This window comes from Anabrus simplex, chromosome 5 (genome assembly GCF_040414725.1).
Source record: "Anabrus simplex isolate iqAnaSimp1 chromosome 5, ASM4041472v1, whole genome shotgun sequence".
NCBI lineage: Eukaryota > Metazoa > Arthropoda > Insecta > Orthoptera > Tettigoniidae > Anabrus > Anabrus simplex.
This window is the reverse complement of record NC_090269.1, coordinates 378,707,935-378,723,050: the sequence shown is the minus strand read 5'-3', so window position 1 is coordinate 378,723,050 and position 15,116 is coordinate 378,707,935. Positions and strand designations below refer to the sequence as shown.

Genomic DNA, 15,116 nt, shown 5'->3' with positions numbered 1-15,116 from the left:
TGTGACGAATCCATCTCCATTTTATTCTAATTTATCTGTTGCTGTATGGGACTTTGACTTGTGGAATACCAAAGGTATTTGTTTGAGATGGTCTCTGGCCGCCATATTCTCATAATATACCTCAAGCGACGGTTTATAAAAATCTGTAACCTTGTGGTAATGTCTTTGGTCTCTTTTCAGGTCTCACGTCCGTACAGTAAAACAGATTTAACATTAGAGTTGAATATCCTTAGCTTCGTTTTTATGCGAATGGGAGGGGATCTTCATATTGGTCGTTTCTGTGCAAAAGCTCCTTTGGATTTATTTATAGGACTCACCACACCTCTAAAAGCACCCCGATCCTGGCTGACAAAGTAGCAAACTTCCTCTACAGTTTCTATAGCCATTCCATCTAGAGTCAAGCTAGAATTGTTACGATGGCTTATGCGCATTTCCTTAGTTTTTTATTTAATTAATTAATTTATATTTCAGCCTACTTCTTAAGTTTCTAGTTTGTCATTCAATTTTATTTCCATGTCCCGAAAACATTCTTCAAGAAGGCAGAGTTCTTCCGTATAATCCAGTTCTTCCAATCTGTTATTTAATGCCCCTTGAATTCCCAGCTTTCTGTTCGTAGTCTCTCTCAATGTACAACCAAGTGCCATGATAAATAAGATTAGCGACAGAAGACATCCTTGTATTACTCTAGATTTCACAGTAAAAGGTTCAGACAGCTTCTCTTTATGTTCTCTTTGACAAATGACATCGTACATTGTCTGTGTAAGACGACTATCTTCTGTAGGATTCCGAAATTCCCATAGAAATCCACATTTTCCTCAGGTTGACAGAACCAAAGGCTTTTCCAAAATCAATGAAAAGTATATACGAAGATGTCTGATATACAGCAAATTATTCATTGATTAGCCTTAGTGTGTTAATGTGATCCACAGTAGATCGACCTTCTCTTAAACCTCCCTCTTCTTGGCGGAGTCTCTTATCAACGGCACTGCTTATTCTGTTCAGTACGACTCTTGGTAACACTTTTTCGTCACATAAGAGAAACGTTATTCCCATCTAGTTATTACAATCTGGGAGGTCACCCTTCTTTCGTATCTTGATGAGGACACCCTTCTTCCATTCCTTAGAAAGGTGTTCTTCGTTCCATATTAGTGTTAGAATTGTTTGAAGCTACCTTGTAGTAAATAGTTTGTTCTATGCCGCTGACTTAGTCTTGGGGTCTAAAAAGAGGTACAGCAAGTATGATGTGAAACTGAAGTAATGTCAGTAGAGAAGAAACATAAGAAGACTGAATGCCAGGAAGGGAATAAGAAACGGGAACAGGTGGATCATATCAAATATTTAGGATGTGTAATCTCCCAAGATGGTTGTACAGGTGCGTCTATAATGTTCGGTAAATGAAACCCTAACACAAAGAAGACGGAAGTTACAAACAGAATAACCTTTAGTCGCCTTCAAAGTTCTCTCCATTGGCCACAATACTCTTTCGGCAACATTAATACAGCTGCTGGAACCTAGCAGCGGAGTCGTATTTTTGGAATAGATCGAATAGATTGAAGCACTGATGTCTCACGTCTTTCGATGTCCAGAATGTCAGCACAATGCAGGCGCAAGATCTGGAAAGTACAGTGAATGTTCTAAAACAGTTATGCACCGCTTTGCCAAGAAGTTGCGCACACGGACACAGGGTGTTATCGTAGGAGAGACTCCACTTTCTAGTCCTGTACAACTCTGGACGAACACACCGTAGAATGCGGCGTTAATAATTTGACCCCCCGGTACGACATCTTGGTGGATTATGCCATTGCTGTCGAAAAAAGTTCAACTGCATGTCCTGGTCCTGGACTTTTGGAGACAACTCTTTTTGGGACGTGGGGAACCCGTTGAACACAATGCCATTGACTGTCGCGTAGCCTCCGGATCGAACTAGTAGTTGGCTGGCAATTTCCATCCGAGTTGCCTTCTGCTCGACGGTCAATGTGCGTGGCATAAATGCAGAGCAGATCTGCCACGTACCCTGATTGTTTTGGATTATGGTATTCACACAGTACTTGCTATAATCCTCAATTCCTCTGACATTCTTCTCAGAGACAGTCGCCGATTTTGTACTAGAATCTTTCACAATTGTGCACTTCTGCTTCTTGACGATCGAGCCGGACGTGACGCATAATCAGGAGTTTTCTGTCCATCGTGAAAGCGTTTTAAGTAGTCGTAAACATATCTTCTGCTTACGGCTTCTGTTCCGTACACTTGCACCAACATCGCATGAGTCTCCATCGTCGTTTTTCACTGTTTTTAACAAAACGATGTTTATACTTTACTCCATTGCACAATGACACAAGTCTTAATGCGCAGTACATTCAACTGGCTGCAGCAGACTAACCTGCTTCACCTTGAGGGCTGCCGACAATGCGATTCGAACCCACTCTCTCTCGAATGCAACCTCACAGCTGCGCGACCCTAACCGCACGACCAACTCGCTCGACGAGTAAAAACGTTTTCTGTGGTAGAAATATATGTTCCTTAAAATTATACCACTATTTTACCGTGCATACATAATATAACCGTACCATTATTATTTGGGAAAATGTAGAGGCCATAATTATGAGGTCTTAGAAAATAGTATTGTAATGTGTGAACTCTCAGTGAATAAAATATTTCCTGTCCCCTTAGAAATGAAAGTGCTTGTATGAGACGGCTAAATATATTGCAACCTTCTTCTAATTGGGAATTCAATATCGTATGGGCTCTTCAACATTCAAAGAGTTTCTGGATCAGCTCGTACGAAATATAAACTCATGTCCAACTTATGAAGAATTATTTCTGTTGGTATTTGATAATGCTTCTTAGAAGTAAATAAAACGTGACTGGCAGGTTCCTTGTTAGTAACAACTTTCAGCAGTCACATAATTTTCGTTTAAGTGCTCTCATCATTTAGAAGCTGGAGATGTGCTCGTGTGAATTGGCGACCACGGCCAATCAGATGAGTCTTGCATTACATTCAGGCCAGTGCCAGGATCCTCGCTTTTGTCTTTCTAACAACCGTTCCTTGGTCAGTACTTCTTCTCCCCTTATCAATCAATCAATCAATCAATCAATCAATCAATCAATCAATCAATCAATCAATCAATCAATCAATCAATCAATCAATCAATCAATCAATCAATCAATCAATCAATCAATCAATCAATCAATACTGATCTGCATTTAGGGCAGTCGCCCAGGCGGCAGATTCCCTACCGGTTGTCTTCCTAGCCTTTTCTCAAACGATTTCAAAGAAATTGGAAATTTATTGAACATCTCCCTTGGTAAGTTCTTCCAATCCCTAACTCCCCTTCCTATAAACGAATATTTGTCCCAGTTTGTCCTCTTGAATTCCAACTTTATCTTCATATTGAGATCTTTCCTACTTTTAAAGACACCTCTCAAACTTATCCGTCTACTGATGTCATTCCATGCCATCTCTCTACTGACAGCTCGGAACATACCACTTAGTCGAGCAGCTCGTCTCCTTTCTCCCAAGTCTTCCCAGCCCGAACTTTGCAACATTTTTGTAACCCTACTCTTTTGTCGGAATTCACCCAGAACAAATCGAGCTGCTTTTCACTGGATTTTTTTCCAGTTCTTGAATCAAGTAATCCTAGTGAGGGTCTCATACACCGGAACCATACTCTAGTTGGGGTCTTACCAGAGACGTATATGCCCTCTCCTTTACATCCTTCCTACAACCCCTAAATACCCTCATAACCATGAGCAGAGATCTGTATCCTTTATTTACAATCATATTTATGTGATTACCCCAATGAAGAGCTTTTATTAGTACCTAGGTACTTACAATGATCTCCAAAGGGAACTTTCACCCCATCAATGCAGTAATTAAAACAGAGAGGACTTTTCCTATTTGTGAAACTCACAACCTGACTTTTGACCCCGTTTATCATCATACTATTACCTACTGTCCATCGCACAACATTATCGAGGTCATTTTGCAGTTGCTCACAATCCTGTAACTTATTTATTACTCTGTACAGAATAACATCATCTGCAAACAGCCTTATCTCTGATTCCACTTCTTTACACATATCATTGTTATATATATAAAAAAACACAAAGGTCCAATAATATACTGCCTTAAGGAATTTCCCTCTTAATTATTAAGGGACAAATAAAGCTTCACCTACTCTAATTCCCCTAGTCCTATTTTCTAGAAACATAGCCACCCATTCAGTCACTCTTTTCGGAGACTGTGAAGTTTACGAGGATGAAAGAGTCAAAAAATCTACATCAAAAGAGATTTACCGACATCCATTCTTTTAGTTCAAAGTCTGTATGGTCGAACGGTAAAATGTTCAAAGTAAAAAGTAATCTTGGGTATTTGGTCCAAAACATTTTAATATAAGAGTTATATCGCCAAGAATGCTAGAAATGAAGAGGGCAGAAAAGAATACAGGCGATTAAAGAATCAAGTGGATAGAAAGTGCAAGGTAGCTAAGGAAGAATGGCTGAAGGAGAAGTGCAAGGATGTCGAAGGCTGTATGGTCCTGGGAAAGGTAGATGCTGCATACAGGAAAATCAAGGAAATCTTTGGAGAAAGGAAATCTAGGTGTATGAATATTAAGAGCTCAGATCGAAAGCCACTTCTGGGGAAAGAAGACAAAGCAGAAAGATGGCAGGAGCATATCCAACAGTTGTATCAATGTAAAGATGTAGATAATATGGTTCTGGAACATGAAGAGGTTGTTGATGCTGATGAAATGGGAGACCCAATTTTGAGGTCAGAGTTTGACAGAGCTGTAAGTGACCTAAATAGGAACAAGGCACCTGGAATTGATGACGTTCCCTCTGAATTACTGACTGCCTTAGGAGAAACCAGCATGGCAAGGTTATTTCATTTAGTGTGTAAGATGTATGAGACAGGAGAAGTCCCATTCGATTTTCGGCAAAATGTTGTTATACCTATTCGCAAGAAATCCGGTGCTGACAGGTGTGAAAACTACCGCACCATTAATTTAGTATCTCATGCCTGCAAAATTTTAACACGTATTATTTACAGAAGAATGGAAAAACACGTTGAAGCTGAGTTGAGAGAAGATCAATTTGGCTTCAGAAGAAACGTAGGAACACGTGAAGCAATCCTGACTTTACGTCTGATCTTAGAGGATCGAATCAAGAAGGACAAGCCCACGTACATGGCATTCGTAGATTCAGAAAAGGCATTCGATAATGTTGATTGGACCAAGCTATTTATGATTCTGAAGATGATAGGGATCAGATACCGAGAACGAAGAATTATCTACAATCTGTATAAAAATCAGCCTGCAGTGATAAGAATCGAGGGCTTTGAAAAAGAAGCAGGAATCTAGAAAGGCGTGAGGCAAGGCTGCAGTTTGTCTCCTCTCCTTTTCAATGTTTACATAGAACAGTCACTGAAGGAAATCAAAGAGAAATTTGGAAAGGGAATCACCGTCCAGGGAGAGGAAATCAAAACCTTGAGATTTGCCGATGATATTGTTATTTTATCTGAGACTGCAGAAGATCTCGAGAAGTTGCTGAATGGTATGGATGAAGTTTTGGGTAAGGAGTACAAGATGAAAATAAATAAGTCCAAAACAAAAGTAATGGAGTGCAGTCGAACGAAGGCAGGTGATGTAGGAAATATTAGATTAGGAAATGAAGTCTTAAAGGAAGTAGATGAATATTGTTACTTGGGCAGTAAACTAACAATGGCAGAAGTAAGGAGGACATAAAATGCAGACTAGCAGAAGCAAGGAAGAGCTTTTTTAAGAAAAGAATTTTGCTCACTTCACACATTGATATCGGAATTAGAAAGATGTTTTTGAAGACTTTCGTGTGGAGCGTGGCATTGTATGGAAGTGAAACATGGACGATAACTGGCTCAGAAAGAAAGAGAATAGAAGGTTTTGAAATGTGGTGTTACAGAAGAATGCTGAAGGTGAGATGGATAGATCGAATCACAAATGAAGTGATACTGAATCGAATTGGTGAGAGGAGATCGATTTGGCTAAATTTGACGAGAAGAAGAGATAGAATGATAGGACACATCTTAAGACACCCAGGACTTGTTCAGTAGGTTTTTGAAGGATTTTATTTATTTATTTTTTTTTTTGCTAGTTGCTTTACGTCGCACTGACACAGATAGGTCTTATGGCGACGATGGGACAGGGAAGGGCTGGGAGTGAGAAGGAATCGGCCGTGGCCTTAATTAAGGTACAGCCCCAGCATTTGCCTGGTGTGAAAATGGGAAACCACGGAAAACCATCATCAGGGCTGCCGACAGTGGGGTTCGAACCTACTATCTCCCGAATACTGGACACTGGCCGCACTTAAGCGACTGCAGCTATCGAGCTCGGTTTTGAAGGAAGTGTAGATGGTAAGAACGGTAGGGGTAGACCAAGGTATGAATATGACAAGCAGATTAGAGCAGATGTAGGATGCAATAGTTACGTAGATAGTTACGTAGAAATGAAAAGGTTAGCACAGGATAGGGTGGCATGGATAGCTTCATCAAACCAGTCTATGGACTGATGACTCAAACAACAACATCGCCAAATTAATTAAAAGTTTACGAACAAGTCATCGATAGAAGCCTGCGCAAATAATGTCGAAGGCTAGCATTCCAGGTTCTAAAAACCGATTTGGCACATCGTACGTCCGTTTGGAAATTCTTGTACAGTGTATCACACCCGATGCTGGGTATGACTAATTTTTTTTTTGTTTGCAATTTGCTTTACGTCGCACCGACACAGATAGGTCTTATGGCGACGATGGGATAGGAAAGGACTAGAAGTGGGAAGGAAGCGACCGTGGTCTTAATTAAGGTACAGCCCCAGTATTTGCCTGGTGTGAAAATCGGAAACCACGGAAAACCATATTCAGGTCTACCGACATTGGGATTCGAACCCACGATCTCCCGAATGCAAGCGCACGGCTATCTCTCTCGGTATGAGTACGTTCTAAGTGCCTTTTCTTACACGTTTCTTGCGTTTTACTCGCAACTTTCTTATGATGGAAATAGCGCCTTTTGAACAGACTCTCCTCAGTTACAAGTAGAGACGAGAATTGTAGGCACTAAAAGAAGTTAAAATAGGCAGGTATATAGGCTCTTAAATTAGCCGAAATAGGCATTTAAATAGGCACTAACGGGTAAAATAGGCAAAACAATAGGCATGAAAAAATTATTTATAATTTAATAACACACTCAATTACTCTAAAAGGAATTTACAAGCAACGTTTCAATGTTTTCCGGTAACAATCTCCTTCTCCTCTCACGCATAGTGTTTTTGTACTGAGAGAAAGATCTCGCAACATCACATGAAGTGATTGCACAAATCTTCAATGAAGTCACTTCATTTGGTTTTATTTCGCTGTTTCTCTGACAGCGGCTGTCTTCTCAGAGTTTCGGTCAAAACTTCCCCTGACTTCTTCCACAATCCTAAATGACTTCACCAGGGGCATGCCACTCTTCTTCAGCTTGGTGATTGCTCCCGGCAGCTTGTTGAAATTTGAAGATGCTCCTGTTTGCATATTAGCTCCCAACATTGGAGTGCATAGGTCTGAAGAAAATGCTTGTTGGTCGCTGCCCAAAGTGGACTGGTAGAAAGGCTGCGTTGATAGAGATTTCTGTACTCTTATCAGATGCATCGCAGTATTTCAAAGTTGATCTATGTGGTATTTTTCTCACATTTTATCTGAAAAATAATAAAATTGACATAAATTACATTGTCCCTATATCTTAACTTTCTGCAGTTTGGCTAATTGGCAATAATGCTTAGTATATATCATGCATTTGTTTCATTAAGAAAAGACTATCGGAGATGATGTTTCTAGAAATACAGAAATTTAAAGTAGAAACAACGAAATTAGTAATTTAAATGGAAATATATCCTCAAGGATTTTCAGTTATAATTTGGCAGTATCGTGTCGAGTTCACCGGGTGAAAAATATAATTAAAAAGACGTGAAACGATATCGGAGTAGCGTACAGGAGAGATCCGTCCTTCATGCTTGCCAAGGACCCACCAAGCTGGCTCTAGCAGTATTCTTACTTACAGTATATAGAAGAATGAAAACGGAGGCACTATAAATCTCAGATTTGTGAACATTTTATTTGTTTCTATTTGCCGTCTTTGGTCAGTCGGGTCAGATGTCATGAAGACTATTTTCTGTTGCCTGCAATAGATCCTGCATCATGTGTGCCCACAAGGCCGCCGCCCTCGTTGAAAATTAAAAACCGCTTAAATTGAAATTGTCATGACATGCGTCCATAACCTAATTTTTGTAACAATTTAACAAGAATCTAGAGGCGATGCTAGAGGCTTGTTAACCTGCGAGCTTACGCCTCTCAGACCCCCTCCCCCCCCCCCCCCGTGCAAGCAACCTGTGTTTCGCGAAGGTTTAGTGAAAGTGTAATAGAATTCACGATTTTTAAAGGGAGTTTCAATTTCAGCTCTATTTTCACGGGAAACTAATCACAGTTCGGAATACCGATTTTATTTCCATCCATTCTGTGACGAAAGACCACCGGCGTTCTAACTCCTCGCTCAGTAATTTAATGATTATTTAGCAATATAAACTATTGAAAGTTCACGACTAATACAGCATTACAACAAAACAACTTGCCACAATAAATAAATTAATAGGCCTATATGCTACAATGAAATGCGATCATTGTTCTCAATCACAAAAAAGATAAAAGGAAGGAACGATCTTACCTACTTAGAGCAACTTCCATCCGTAATGAAATTGGAATCCCCTGTGATCCACTGCTTCAGCCAGTAGGACTTCGACAATTTCTCTTTGGGCATTGCCGCAAACACGCTTCTTCTTCTTCTTCTTCTTCCACTTCACAATAAATCACAACACGTTCTGAACATAATGCGTACGCGTATAACAGTTCGCATCGAAAGGGAGGTACAGGGCATATGGGTTGAGCAACATAGTTCGACGTTGACTGGTTCTTTAGAGGTTGGAGGGGTTGAAGGCTTCCAGGTCACATTGTTCCTGTTTCTCCTGATGGAAATTTCCCTTGAACTAGTTCTGGTGACTTCTGAGAATTCCCATTTTTGTTTGTGGGGTAAACAGATATTGAGAAAAGAGAAAATAATTCTGTCGAGCACACTAGCTACAATACAATGCACTGGAAGAACATCGCCTTTTTAAAAATACAGTCAAAAGGCATCAAATAGGCAATTATACTCCAAATAAGCACAAACTCCTGAAATAGACATTTATAGGCAAAATAAAACCAATGAAATATAGCTAAAAAGACCCTAAAACGGATTTTTATCTCAAAAGCCTACGTTTCTGAACACAGGAATAATAATAATAATAATAATAATAATAATAATAATAATAATAATAATAATAATACTAATAATAATAATAATAATAATAATAATAATAATAATAATAATAATAATAATAATAATAATCGTATGACCTCAGCTACCGTGTGCAGACATTTCAAGTTGACGCCATCTAGCTGTCTGCTCGTCAATTTCGACGTTCCGTTTTACTCTAGGCCCACTAGATGGCAGAACGAGTAAACCGAAACTCTCTTGGGCGTCTATGGCTGAGATTTAATTCATTTTGTAGGGTAAACACCAAATGTATCACCAGAGATCTTTTACATGCCGACATCGTACGACATGGAGTATCGAATGGACTTTTTTCCGCCCTTCAAAAATCCGACTACCTCTGCCGGGTTTGAACCCGCTATCTTGGGATCTGGAGGCCGACACTCTACCACTGATCCACAGAGGCAGCAGGAATAAAATAGGCAAATAGGCAAATTCCCGTCTCTAGTTATTACGACCAACGTCATCCCACGATATCTGCGCATTATCTCTTACAGGTTGAACATTGTTAAAACCTATAAAGCAACAACGAAGTAAAGAGGTTATTTAGTCAACCGTAAGTGTCGATTCATATAATTTTCATCACGTTTTAAACAAAAATATCCCTCGAATGAAAGACAAACTAAAATTGGATTGAAATATCGCTAGTTATTATTCTGCACGAACTGCCTTTGACTGGAAAATCACTGGTCGATTTTCACGTTGGATAAGATTCCTCCTGACCAAAGCGCCTATTCCTATTGTGCGAAATGTCCGCGCACGCGGGAGTCTCATTTTCATTTTCTCTCTCTCTCTCTCTCCCTCTTTCACTTTTGTTTTTCCTTACAATTTGCTTTACGTTGCACCGACACAAATAGATCTTATAGCGACGATTGAGCAGGAAAGGGATAGAAGTGAGAAGGAAGCGGCCGTGGCCTTAATTAAGGTACAGCCCCATCATTTGCATGGAGTGAAAATGGGAAACCACGGAAAACCATCTTTAGGGCTACCGACAGTGGGTGTTCACTGTCTTCGGACCTTAATATCTCTTTGCTCTTTTTTTTCCTTCTGAATATTTCTAACATTGGATGTGGTGATGGTGAGGCTGATAATTACGTCAAGGGGGAAATACGAATAGATAACCATCAACTCCAAATTCTAATTAGAAGAGAAAACGACCGAGCTCGATAGCTGCAGTCGCTTAAGTGCGGCCAGTATCCAGTATTCGGGAGATAGTAGGTTCGAACCCCACTGTCAGCAGCCCTGAAAATGGTTTTCCGTGGTTTCCCATTTTCACACCAGGCAAATGCTGGGGCTGTACCTTAATTAAGGCCACGTCCGCTTCCTTCCCACTTCTAGCCCTTTCCTGTCCCATCTTCGCCATAAGAGCTATGTGTGTCGGTGCGACGTAAAGTAAGTAGCAAAAAAAAAAGAAGAAGAGAAAACGAAGAAGTTCCGTCCACGGCAAACGAAAGGTGAGAGGTGTGAAAATAAGACTTCCTAGGCGTCGTAAAACTAAGAACATCGCAGCCGAAAGAGGACAGAAGTTCACCAAATGAGGCCGGATGGAATTTTGACATAAGTAAGTGCAAGCAATGGCAGAATCACCATGAACTCCATGGTCACCAATACACGCTTCCAAGTTGACAACCCTGTGGAATTACTCTTTTAGTCACCTTTTACGACAGGCACGGGATACCTGTAACGTCACCCATTACCAAACTCCCTAATCACTTTGGTGCAACAGACCTGAAAGCCTGCAGATTACGAGGTGTCGTGTGGTCAGCACGACGAATCCTCTCTGCCGTTACTATTGGCTTTCTAGACCGCGATCTCTATTTCACCTTCAGATAGCTCCTCAATTATAATTAATTATAAGCTGAGTGGACTTTGAACCAGCCCTCAGATCCTGGTACAAATCCCTGACCTTGTCGGGAATAGAACCTGGGACCTCCGGGCAAGGAGCAGGCATGCTACCCCTACACCATGGGGCCAGAAACCTCACATGTAGAGGGAGGATATCAGGAAAGGGGTGTCAAATCGGTTACTCCCACTTTACCAAACCGAATATCACTATTCTCTCTGTGACAATTTGAACATTTGAACGTAGACTAGAGTGGGGTGGGAGATACTTAAAAATCAGAGGCAAGGGGAAAAATCCATTCTTCTCACAGTATAGAGATCCTATCATCACCAGTTTACAATGCCACACTAATAATTTTTTAAATATTTTGCTTTACGTCGCACCGACACAGATAGGTCTTATGACGACGATGGGATAGGAAGTAATACATTTTTGACACTGCAATGATAAGAAAGAAGTAGGGCTGGAAAGGTAGCAACTGGGGTTTCTACAACCTGCAACCTCGTGTGAATAACCACGAAAAACCACATTGAGAATTGTCGGCGGTGGTATTCCAACTAGGGTTCCAAGCTTTACAAATGTTATGAAACCGAGCTCGATAGCTGCAGTCACTTAAGTGCGGCCAGTATCCAGTATTCGGGAGATAGTAGGTTCGAACCCCACTGTCGGCAACCCTGAAGATGGTTTTCCGTGGTTTACCATTTTCACACCAGGCAAATTCTAGGGCTGTACCTTAATTAAGGCCACGGCAGCTTCCTTCCTACTCCTAGCTCTTCCCTGTCCCAGCGTCGCCATAAGACCTATCCGTGTCGGTGCGACGTAAAGCAACTAGCAAAAAAAAAAAAATGTTATGTAAGGGACACGCCGATTTCTTTATCTTTTAGCGCGAAACCGAAACAGCGCAGCCATTTAATGAAAGAAGAGATCAAAGATATATAAACTAGTACATTATAAAATACCAATGTAAAATATTTATTACAAAGTAATAAAATGGTACAAAATTTCATTTCACATGTGCTTCTCATTTGAACATTTGCAGTTTTCCGTGTTCAGCAAATTTCCTTGGTAATTATTTCAGAATTCTCGTCGTACACACCAATTCACATTTTTATTTTTTAAATCTACACAACTTCTCTTTATCTTCATTCTCCATTTTATTGCCATTACTGGAAATATTATTTCCGTATGTGCATCAGATGGAAATACGCTTAGCAGAAACTTCCGTATTTTTAATTGTTCAACTTTTCTGAGCCATTGAAACCCTCTGATATTGTTTTATTTTGCCTTTGCTGGCGAGACCTACTGTTCAGTGCACCATGTCTTCTGGTATAGTCTAGAGCAATTTTGTTACTATAATTAATCTGTCTCTGTCTTATCCTTGGCTTTGACAACATGAAAGTGACAGGTATGAGCGATGCTGATAATGGCACTCCTTATAATAATAATAATAATAATAATAATAATAATAATAATAATAATAATAATAATAATAATAATAATAATAAGCACTCGAATGAGTATTGAGTTTAGTGGTTTCATTCTTTGCTACATTCAGTCAGCGTTTCTTGTCTCTTTTTCCACTTTAGGATGTGATAACGATCTCAGGCGTCATTGCACAGTGTGCAAGCACAGTCACTCGTTGGGTTGTGGTATTTTGTCTTTGCACATACAGTATTTTGTGGTGAAAGCCACGTAGCGCATAACTGGTTATCACATGTGTTTGTTCCTTTATTTCATTGGTCCACTTACTTTCGATCATAGCGTCATTACCGCAGAATTGAAAGTCTATATCGGCGCTTTTCCTTAAAAGTTTGTTCTGTAGTGCTTGGAATAGTTTGGTAGCTGGCAGCGGTAGGTTGATTCGTAGATCTTCTATGAAATATGTTTCCCGGGCCAGAACGTAGACGAGTCTGGAAGGAGCCTGTTTACTCACTCCTAGGGCCTTCTTGAGGAATCTTGCTCTGACTTTTTCTATCTTCTCCAAGTCACTAATTGTCAGGTTGTCCCAGATTATCTCCATTCTGTGTGTGACAATTGGAGTTATTGTGGTCTTGGTTAATGTCATCGCTGTGTTGGATGATAGCATAGACAGGTTCTTGACGTTGTGGATGGCCTTGATTGCTGCTGTCGTTCCGTCTAAGACGTGGCAATTGAAGGATGCCATGGTCGTTTGAAAGATGATGCCTACGTATTTGAATTTCTTGACTATTTCTAGTGGATTACTTTTTAGCGTTATATTATCATCCGTGGCTGTTTTGCCGCCTTTTCTGAACACCATCTGAACTGTCTTTTCCTGCTTAATCTCAAATTTATTCTCTGATGCACAAGCTTCTAACTATAATATTGTCTTCTGAAGTTCCGTCTTTGAATACGATCCCACAGCCTTATCGTCAGCGTACATTAATAGACTGGTCAGGCGAGAGTCCGGCGTTATTCGAGCGATGTCTGCTGTTGCTATGTTGAATAACGACGTTCTTAAGGGGTCTCACTGGTGTACCCCGTTGGTCTGAATTACTTTTCTTGATGTGGATACTCTATCGTCTACTTTAAATACGTTGTAGCCTAGGACGGACGCGATGATTCTCGTGAGCGTGTGGTCACCAATCATTTGCTTTAGCTTTCCTATCAGGATATCTCTATCAGTAAGGTTGAAGGCGTTTCTATAGTCCACGATGACGACACAGGATTTCCCATTTGGGTGTCTCAGTGCCTCCTCTACTTTCTCTTTTAGGTATTCTGCGGCTTGTATCGTGCTTCTTCCTGTACGGAAGCCTAGTAGGTATTCTGGTATTTCTTAGGTCAGGTGTTTTGAAAGAATGCTTGGAATGTTTTATATAGGTTGCTTTGGAGCGCTATGCCTCTATATGTGTCGGGGTTATCAGTATCTCATTTTCTCTCGTAGAGTATCTTCAGCTTTGCTATTCTCCAAGTTTCTGGTATTTTTGATGAATTTAGACACTGGTTGAATAGATCTGTTCAAGGTTGCAGTAAGTAGTCTTGTGAGATATTTAAGTGCTCTATGTAGATGTTGTCCGGACCTGTTGCATTCCCCATCTTGTCTTTACAGATTGCCATCTGCTCATCGTTTATAGTTAGTCTACACTAGTGTCCAAAAGTTAAGCATAAGTTACGAGTAAGCAGGGCAACAGGAAATAGACTGCAAATCGCACGACATATGCATCTACCAACCTTACGTGTTCGCTCTGTATACGGAAGGAGTGTTCCCTGCTTTGACTAGCGGCATAACCGCAAGGTAAACACAGCCAGTGCCTGCACCCCATATTCCCTCAGTCGCGTTTGCCTTGTTATAGTGTGCGGAGTGTAGCTTCGTGGTGAACGTGACAACATAATGGCACTACGACGCCATTTGGACCCCGTTTTGCAGGGTAGAATACTCGGCCGCCTGGAAGCAGGCCAGCCACAGACCGAAGTCACTGTATCCTTGAATGTGCCACAAAGTGTCATTTCCAGGCTTTGGAGACGATTTCGAGACACAGGAGATGTTAGTCGTAGGCCAGTACCTGGTCAACCAAGGGTAACCACTCCACAGCTGGACCGATATCTGGCCTTAACCGCCCGACGAAATCGGAGTGCCCCTGCAAGACAATTGTCGGCGGAACTTCCAGCCGTCTCGGGGGTTACCGTTTCCCGGCAAACTGTGTACCGGAGGCTCAGAATAGCAGGGCTGTTTGCACGACGTCCAGCGGTGTGCATCCCGCTCACTCCAGCACAAAGACGGGCCCGTTTACTGTGGAGCCGTCAACATCGAAACTGGACCATGAATGAATGGAGGCATGTGCTCTTCACAGATGAATCCCGCTTCAGTTTGCAGAACGATTCCCGTCGCATATTAATCTGGAGAGAACCGGGTATCCGATACAACCACAGGAACATCGTGGA

General features: G+C 41.0%; 1 protein-coding gene across 4 annotated transcripts in view; it reads left to right on the top strand.

Annotated features, from left to right (window-relative positions):
- Nucleotides 1-15,116, top strand: part of AkhR (Adipokinetic hormone receptor) — a 357,399-nt gene that overhangs the window by 36,566 nt on the left and 305,717 nt on the right. The gene's annotated exons all lie outside the window — the stretch shown is intronic.